Source organism: Biomphalaria glabrata, chromosome 3 (assembly GCF_947242115.1).
Source record: "Biomphalaria glabrata chromosome 3, xgBioGlab47.1, whole genome shotgun sequence".
Lineage (NCBI taxonomy): Eukaryota > Metazoa > Mollusca > Gastropoda > Planorbidae > Biomphalaria > Biomphalaria glabrata.
Window position 1 is genome coordinate 19168406 of NC_074713.1, and position 10147 is coordinate 19178552.

The following is a 10147-nucleotide window of genomic DNA, read 5'->3' on the forward strand; positions in this document are numbered from 1 at the left end:
GAGATAGGTAAAGAATAAGAGATTTTTAGAAAAAAAAAGAGTTCCAGTGAGAGAGAGAGAGAGAAAGAGATATACATAGAGAGAAAGTGCGCGTACTAATGATTGTTTGACCCATGGGCGTAGCCATAATCTTTTTCGGGAAGAGGGGAAATTCGGAAGTGAGGAATTTTGTTTCTTCCCACCAATATATAAATATATTTGTGTGTGTGTGTGTATGTGTTTGGGTGTGTATGTGTGTGTGGGTGGTGTATTTGTGTGTGCATAATTAATGTTAATTACATTCTGACCCTTCACTATTGCGTGCGTTGTTTTGTACCCTTGAGTTCTTTCAAGACAATTCCAATTTCTCATTTATGAAGCTGATGACCTTTTGTAATTGCGCTTACTTTGCTCTAACTAATGAATGAAAGATATACAAGGAGAACGTCACATCAAGAGCAGAGGCGTAGTGAGCAAAACGTGACTGCGGGGGCAAGGTACTCTATTGCCCCACCCCTCCATTTTTCATGAACATCACATAGAAATATAAGTTGCATGTGTCACCCCCCTAAGGGTGGCGCCCAGGACATCGTGCCCCACTGCCTCCCCCCTCTCACTACGCCTATGGTCTACTGTACCTAGTATCTTTAATTTGATGCTATAAGTAAAAGATCCAGACTTGTAATGGCAACTGACAAGCTGCTCACTAAATAACGGCGTGAAACCAAATTTAATTTTAAGATGATTATGTTTTGGTAAATTAGAACGGTTAGAGTGTTCCATCTGTGACCTCATGGCTAATATCTTATTCCCCCAAAGTATACATATGTGTCGAATTTCTTTGAGCATCATTAGAGCCGTTTTAGAAATCCATGTTCAGCTACTATGGCAAACTTTAGGTTCCACCCATTAAGAGTTTGTTAGCTAATAAGAGGAATTGAAAAACCTCAGAAAGATTGATATATCAATTCGTGGAAAATAATGTACCACACAAATAGTAATCGACATGTCATATTGTAACACTAGGGGTACACGTATCACAGTTTGAAAAGCACTGAGGGCGACCTAGAACCCTTTACGAAAACTTTAATAAAGGATACGATAAATCAGTGGACAGTATATTTCATTTATTATTAGAGTCTGTTTATATTGTAAGGTGTATGTATTGCAAACAAGAAAAATCTATTGTTATTTTTTCTTACCTTTACCTATCCCTTAGTCTACTGGACGGTTGGGGCACCATGCAAGATTCGTTGAACGTCTTTCTCCATTCCTCTCTCTCTCTCTTTTGCCTTAGTTAGAACCTCTTTCAATGGCAGGCCCGTCCATTCTTTTATGTTGTCCTCCCTGAAGGAAGGTCTTTGCGAGCCCCGAAGATCTTGTAATATTTATAGCTTGGTTTTTTTTTACGAAAGTTAGCAGATCATCATGGGGTCCAATTGCTGCAGTAATCCTGTCTCTAATCTCTTGGTTTGTGATGCGGTCTTTGAATGTAAATTATTACTGTTAAAAGAAAGTTTTGTTCTTTGTTGAAGTTACGCACCACAAGTTTGCATGTTACAAGAAACGTCTTTAACAGAGATATTGAACAAGAAGTCAATTTGACTTCCGAGTAACAAAAAAAAAACACAACACAAATGCAGCATTGACAGGAACAATGGCTGGAACATATCTAGTCTTCAACAGAACATCACCAGCAGTATGAGTAGCAGATCTACAAGGAAGTCCAAGTTGAAACAGTGAGTATAAAGTAGCTGTGACAGGTTGGGGAAATGTGACGTTTGTTTGGCGCGTTTAATGTCTAGGGGATGATTATTTTTTAAATTATCACACACCAACCCGTCAGCATATAAATCGGGAGCAGGCACGAGACAAGCAATGAAAAGATGGATACAAAGTTTAACTTGAAGAATATTTATTTACATAAATATTTACATAAAATAATTAAAAGGGGGAGGTTTTGCATCTATCTTTAACTGAAACTATATTCAATCATCACTCGTGCACTTAATAAGAGAGTATGTCACTTTGTCTTCTGAACTTAGCTGGTTGTCCTGTTGATGTCGCAGCTGGCTGTGATCCTGGCTTGAGGTTCTGCAGCTGGAGGTGGCGCTCTAGCGGGTAGAGGGACGCCGGTGATTCAGTTCTCGTGGAGTCTCAATCCAAAGTTCTGATATCAGTAGTGGGCACAGTAGGGCGGGTGGCCGGCTACCGTGGGCACTAGGGTACCGCGGGCAGAGCTGATCTGCCATGGGCAGCGTCGTTAGCAGGATAAGTCCAGTGAGTTGCAGAGGGTTTGGCGTAGCTATGACGTCTCGCACAGACTCTGGGTCTATAGGGACGTCTTGCCTAATAAATTGACAAGTGGACTGTCAAATAGGCAGGCAAGTAGAGCCGATAGCACCAAGTAAATCGTTGAGTCGATCCAAGTAGGCAGTAGATGATACTCAATAGCAAGTAGGCAGTCGTGCAGTGCTGAATAGCACTAAGTACATAGGTGATTGATCCGATAAATAGGCAATTGACTAGGCAGACAATGCCAAACAAATAGGCAGGTGATCCAAACAAATAGTTGGGTAGATCTGCACATAGGCAGACACCTGAGGGAGGCTGCGGATAAATAAAGACAAGTTAGGACATGTCTCTCATGCATCTTATCGATGCCCTCGACTGAGGTGCATTCGTCAGATTGGTGAAATTGCTTCAGAGCACAATGGGGAGATAATGACAAATGGAATCGAAAAATAGATGGCTGATAGTAGCAATATAAAAATGTACAGAAAAGGGGAAATAATAATCTCAAATAAACAACACAAGTGGGAAGAGAAAAGGGGGGGGGGAATGGGCAACGGTCAGCGACCATGACGGTTTGTTTACATACGACCGTCGGCCGAGAACAATGGAGCGCGCTTGAATGGAGAAGGTGTCCGTTCAAGGGGCGCAACTCTCGTAAAAGTAGAATGACTACAGGGGAGATAATTCATATCTCTTCTCTAAGCGCAGTATTAGTGCGCTAGTAAAATTATCAAGGCGGCCAACCGAGATAAAGGAAATAAAATAAGATGTACAAATATACACATGGTTGCATCAATGATCAATTGAGAAAGGTAGCATTAATAGATTAATGCAATACATAAATATATACATATGCCGTGTTTATGTTTTCTACTTACGCCAGTGAGAAATACACAAAGCACTAATTAAATATAAATGAAATAATAAAATACACATGATGGTATCCGGCGAGAAATATGCACAATGTAATTAAGATGGAACTTGTGATTAAGTTTGGCTTACCACCAGGTATTCCTCTAAGAATAGTAAGAATAAATGAAGTAGCCCAGACTTGATAGACAGTGATAGAGAAATAAGCGGGTCTTGTTTGAGTTATTCTACTTTATAAAGGTCGGGAGATATGGGCGGAAACAGGAAATGTCCTAGGCTAAGAATTATCTTACACGTGGGTGAATCCGACAAAAGTCGCACCTAGGAAAGGTCAATAGGCGTGTTGGTCCGAGTGATCTCCTAGATCAAAGAGAGACGTGGGAGAAAGGGGGGGGTGGAAAGAGTGACTTGCATTCCACCCAAAGTGGTGTCAACTGCTCCCGTCAGACATCCGGCCGGTAAGATCAAAGAGACTGTGTTTATCTTTACCCCGGTCAAGGGAAGATAAGTGAAAAGACGTCAAGGTGGTGGACCAAGTCTAGCCTGAAGAGGAAAAGGTGGGGCGGGTGGAGAAATAGGGGATAGAGAGGAGAAATAATTAAAATAAAATAAATAAATAATAGTAAATAATGATTAATGCTGTGATAAAGTTGAGTGACTCTGACGGCAAGCTTTTGACTTGTCACAGTAGCTAAGCTTAGATCATTTCATATGAATGCCTTTCTCATTTCTCGTTATATATGCTTAACGCGTAGGACATAATTATCTTCTTTTTTTTTTAATTAACGTCTGTAATAAGATAAGATAAGATCTAGATGTACAGTTAATCAAAGTTAAGTTTTGATGCCTTCCCATCCTGATAATGTAATAAATAATTAAGTATTTACTAATACCTTACATGGTAAGCTATTCAACTCCTTTATCTCTCAGGTTCTCCTGAGTTTACTCCAATGGACCATTTCTTTACATAGAGACTTTTTTTTCATTCTCTTCCTAGATGACGTCATCTACACACGAGAAATCAAGAAAATTGTAGCGTTTGTTTGTCAGCTGTGCGCGCCCCCCCCCCCCCACTCCCGCGAGAGATGGCGCATTCCTTAATTGAAATGTGGCCCATGTTGGTAACAACGATCACAATGCAATATATAATTATAATCTTAATGATGCCCCTGATCAATTCAGAATTCTACGACTATTACTACCGGCTGTATTATTTCAGGTGGGGAACAATACTTTTATTCTCTGTTGCCTTAAACAATTGTAATTTGGGTTATAGGACCACATTGTCATCCATCTCTCTCTACTTTTATTTAGTTTTGAAGTGGCATCACTTCTCAGTTCTTATGTTCTTCACAGGCTATCATAAGTTCCTTCTTTTTTATGTCTAATTCCTATTTGATTGGTACCTCTTATCTCTTTTTATGTGTTTCTCTCTCTTTCTCAGTGGCGTAGCTTTGGTGGGGAGATGACGGTCCAAATTAGAAAAATCCCCCCGGGTCCCACTTGAAGGGTGTCCCCAATAAGAATGTCCAAAATTTAGTTTAACATTTAATATTAAGCCAATGACATGTAATCTTGCTATTCATGTTGTTATGTAAACTAGTAACAATTTTGCATGACAAATTAGACATATATTTATTAAGTACATTATCTTCTGGCAAGATGTCAAATGTCAAATTGCAGTGGGCCTTCAAGAGGCCAAGCTCTCCCCCCCCCCATGGCTCCAAATCCCTTGCTACGCCACTGCTCTCTTTATATCACTTTCTCTATTTATCGCTAGCATGGGTGCTCGCAGGATTTTTTGCAGGGATGTGCAAGCAGCCTACCATGGCTCAAAATCGTAGCCTTAACTTTTTTTGTTATAATATTAAACAAAAGAACTGCCCCTTATTCGGGCCCTCTTACCTAATCGATATTAAGTGCACAGTAAATACTTCTAGTTCATGAAATTCTTCTGTAAATCACCATACAGAATGTCTTATGAAAATCTACCTTGTGGCTTTAAATATATGTGCAAAGAAAAACAAATCGTCATGACTAATGACTAACATGCTATAGAATATTTGACACCCTGTATAGTGCAAAGAATTGCAAGCCTAGAATGAATCGTGCATGGTCGGACATGAACTACAGATCTGCGTACTCTAGTTACAATAATAGAATATCTTTACAACTGTACTTCAATGGAAGCACTACTTGTTAAGTGACTACACTTTATAATATTCCAATGATGGACCTTTAGATTTAGACTAAGAAGACGATGCGCACAATTTTCTTGAACATTAATTTATTAAGCTCTTGCATCAATAACGTATGGGCACACGCAAGGGAGTACATGGTGGTGCACTTGCACCCCCCCCCCTGGATTCTGACTAAATCTACATCTACGTAATAAAAACAAAACAGATCTGGAAGATGTATTTCATTATAAAATATAAAACATTGGCTAAAATGTGGCTACTCGGAATTCAGAGGCGTGCACGTACACGGTTGGTCGTCAAGTCCTGATAAGCCTCTAGGTCTAATTTACTACTAAACTAACCAGTGGAAGCACAACTCGTTCAGTTGCTACTTAGAAGTTAATTAATTTGATGGTGCGAAAAAATGGCTAGAATTTGGCTACTCAGAATCCAGAAGTACACCCCCTTGCACCCCCTGTGGGCGCCCATGTGACGACGCTATGTCTCTTTTTCTGATCTCTTTCTTTCTTTTATCACTGCTCATCTGTTGAGATGTGTTCGCGATATGTCCTTACGATGTGTTCGCGATATGTCCTTACGATGTGTTCGCGATATGTCCTTACGATGTGTTCGCGATATGTCCTTATGATGTGTTCGCGATATGTCCTTACGATGTGTTCGCGATATGTCCTTACGATGTGTTCACAACAAGTAGATGGGTTCAGATAAAAAGGTTGTGTATAATTTGTATGAGAAAATAGGCTTTATGAACTATTGCGCCATATCAGCTTTCAATGCGTATTTATTCTCATTACTGGCATATACATATCCACAGAGTCAAGAGGTTGCTGACCGCGCCCCTTGAAACCATTTACAGGTCTTGTTTGTTTGCCCGCTTCTTGATTCTCAGGATGGTGGACCTGATGTCTACACGGAAGATGCTTTTGAGTTTACTTTGCTATTTGGTCTTCTACGTCCTGCTGATTGTTCTTCTGGTCGGACTTATTGCCCCTTTTAAATACCTGCCGACATCTCTATAAACACTGGCGTTTGACTAGACCAATGGTGAGAGAATCTCTCATTCCCTTGATTTACTCTTACTTACATATTTAAAAGTAATTTCTTTATTAATGGAAAGAATGATGATGGTCGCTGTGGCTTTAAGCTTATCTTAAGTAATTATTAAATAAGACTGAACATGTACCATCAGTTTACCGACTCTGAAAGCAGAACTATATTGCTGCTAAATCTACTAGTTACCAAACAACGTTCATATAATAATTGTATTTGTATCTTGTCAACAGACTGCTAAAATGTTTTAGTTTTATTCATCAATCTGGCACGAAATTGATGTATAATACTCATAATGTGTGTTTTGTTGTGTATAAATATAAATATATGTCTTACAATGCCTTACATTTATGTATTGTTTTAGAATTGGTGTATTTTTCTGAAAAAATCGCTTGCATAATTAATTTTATAAATTAAACGGCTTGCTTTTAGAAAACCAAAAGTAGCCGTTGCAGCTAAACTTTTCAAGCCTCATAGCATGGTGAAATATTTTTCATTTTTCTTCTAGTTTTTGAAATCTGAGTGTGACAGACGGACAGACGGACATTTTGCACAGACTTAATAGTAGCTTTTCCCCTTACAGGGGCCGCTAAAAAACTCCTGCACCGCAGTTTGTATTGTATAATTCCCACAATGTCTGTCTCTTGTGTAGTATTGTAAGTACATACGATAAAGACTGATGCACTCTATTCCCCAGGTGCTTCAGAAATTACGTATTGGCCTTGATATAGAGCAAGAATTTGTTGAACCAAAGATTATCTACTCGCCTTTGATTGGACCAAAAAGACCAATCGACATTAAATTTACCAAGGTGAACTGATGGAAATAATGCAAAGTAACAAAGACTCAATGTCTTCAAAGATTTTCGAAAGTTAGACAATTGTCTCTATAATACATAACGATACTACCGTACTATTGCCTCAGTTATTGCCCTTGTGTTCAGCCATGATTGATGTGATAAGATGAGAACGAAATAATATATATATTTTTTTCTGTTAGTTGTGAAATGTTTGTAATAATAAACTTTAGAAAATTCTTTATTAATTTTACATAAACTATGCCAAAAAGATATTTAAAAACTATATGTAATGCCAAATCTAATTTTTCTTTTAATTTATAAGAATGATACAAATTTAAAATACTTAGTATATAACAACCCTAGTACACTGGCGGATCCAGGGGGGGGGGTGCGGCGGTAGGGGCGATCGAGGTTGGGGGAGGGGGAAATTGCATGTACTGCCCTCCCCACTCTAGCCCTCTGAGTGGGGGGGGGCGGTCCTATTTTTTTGGAGAATCATAGTTTGTGAACAAAATTAGTTGAATATCTATATAATATAAACTACATATTGATATCTGAACTCATTGTATATTATGTCGTACCACACTCTAATCTCAAATTTTATCTTTATTAAAATTTAAATGAAAAAGGGTTGTACCAGGTGGGAGGGGCGATTCATGCAATCGCCTTTCCCCCATCGGACCAACCAATACTTTTTCTTTTTGTATTACTGTTAGGAAATTACAAAACAAAAACATCTGTCACTAATATAATTTATATATACTATAAATTAAATTCTTACATCGAGTCGCCACACCCCTATTCTTTAATGCCAAATGCAATCTTTAGCAGAAATTATTAAAGGAGCGAGGATTAATCGTTTTCACTCTACGGCCCCTCCCATTTCCAGACAGAGTTTATGTAATTTCACATGAATTTATCATAACTATTTTAAGAAAGACTTTGCATTCAAAAAATTAGAATTCAAACGAAATTTTTCAGTATAAGAGTCACGATTGAGATGAGTTCTAAACCCAAATCATTTTTTCATAGTCGCCTTTTTCTAACCTTTACTCAATCTGATATTTTTCTAGTTAAATAAATTTGGGACTATAACTCACAATTTATACTTTGATTTTATTGAATATTATTTATCGAATATTTTTTTTTCGGCGGAGATCCTCAAAGCCAAAATCTAAATATGTGGGGTATCTTATCTTTTCAAGGAACAAATCGGATTTTTTGCAATGTATTAAGGGCCTATAAATTCATATTAGAATATTATAAGTACAACATTATTCAAAAGGTCCTTTTTTAATAGTATGAATAATGAGTTTTAGGTCAGGAGAATACCTTTCTTCTGTGAAGTATGCAAGAAAACTCTTTTGGCGGCGGGGCTTCGCCCCGAACTCCATTGATGAATAATGAGTTGTAGATGTCAGGAGAATTCGTTACTGCAATGAATAATGCAACAAAACGCTTTTGGCGGCGGGACTTCGCCCCGAACTCCATTGATGAATAATGAGTTGTAGATGTCAGGAGAATGCGTTACTGCAATGAATAATGCAAGAAAACACTTTTGGCGTCGGGGCTTCGCCCCGAACTCCATTGATAAATAATGAGTTATAGATGTCAGGAGAATGCGTTTCTACAGTGAAGAATGCAAGAAAACGCTTTTGGCGGCGGGGCTTTGCCCCGAAATCCACTGATGGATAATGAGCTGTAAATGTCAGGAGAATACTTTTCTGCAGTGAAAAAAGCAAGAAAACGCTTTTGTCGTCGGGGCTTCGCCCCGAACTCCATTGATAAATAATGAGTTGTAGATGTCAGGAGAATGCGTTTCTACAGTGAAGAATGCAAGAAAACGCTTTTGGCGGTGGGGCTTCGCCCCGAACTCCATTGATGAATATTGAGCTGTAAATGTCAGGAGAATACTTTTCTGCAGTGAAAAAAGCAAGAAAACGCTTTTGTCGTCGGGGCTTCGCCCCGAACCCCACTTGAAAACCTTATAGCGATGCCCCAGTTGTTTTGTTTTTCACCAAAGGTTGAGAAATGCTGCTTTTTAAAAATTCTCATATATATATATATATATATATTAGGGTTAGGATTTGGAAAAAAATCGCCCCCCCCCACTCAAAAGTTCTGGATCCGCCTGTGCCCTAGTATGTCTATATATATGTATATATTTATATTGTATATATTTATATGGTTAGTAGGCATACTTATATATTGTATAAATTTGTAAAATAAATATTAACTACTATGTTCTAATCGAGATCTTTTTTTTTCTTAGAGAATCTTATCAAAATGTGTGGGACTTTTAAAAAAAAAAGGGGGGGGGGTGAGGGAAAGCAAGTCAACCAGGGCAGAGAAGAAATTTCCTGCTCAGGGCATCCACATTCTAGGATCCGGCACTGATGCATTTTTACGCCTCTTTTTATAACTTAATGTGAAAAAAAAATAACTTATACATTATTGACAAAGAAAGGAGTATTTGTGTTTAATAATAAAAGGGAATGTGTGTATGTCAACTTATTAAATCTTTTTTTGTGTTTAATTGGCAATTATACAATATATTGATATTTAAAATGAAGTCTACACTATAGACCCTAAAACTGAATGTCATCCCACTGTTATCTAGTTAAACGCTAACCACCTCAGTGTACTTAAGTAACCCTGGACTGGGTCATGAAGATAACAGAAAACGTAATGAATTCAATTGTTGAGGCTGTTAACCTCATAGATATGAACTTGACTCATTTGGAATAATTAGAATCAGCGTCGGAAATGGGAGGGAGGGGTGCAAAAAATGAAATAAAAAGAATTAAAAAGTTTGACAATAACGAAAAAAAATCTTTTGTATTGCTGAGAAAAGAGTGTTGTGGAAGGTAAATAAGTTAGATAACATTAAAACAAGAGGCTGTAAAAGGGAGGGGGGAGGGGCGGGAGCAGCTAGAAAGAAATGAAAGGTTAT

The 10147-nt window shown here is 38.1% G+C and overlaps 1 long non-coding RNA gene across 1 annotated transcript; it reads left to right on the forward strand.

Annotated features, from left to right (window-relative positions):
* Positions 1-1584: 1584 nt before the first annotated feature.
* Positions 1585-7556, forward strand: LOC106056991 (uncharacterized). The gene is made up of 4 exons (XR_001215783.2): positions 1585-1718; positions 4142-4363; positions 6160-6389; positions 7093-7556. It is a non-coding gene; the product is annotated as an uncharacterized LOC106056991 (long non-coding RNA).
* Positions 7557-10147: the final 2591 nt, after the last annotated feature.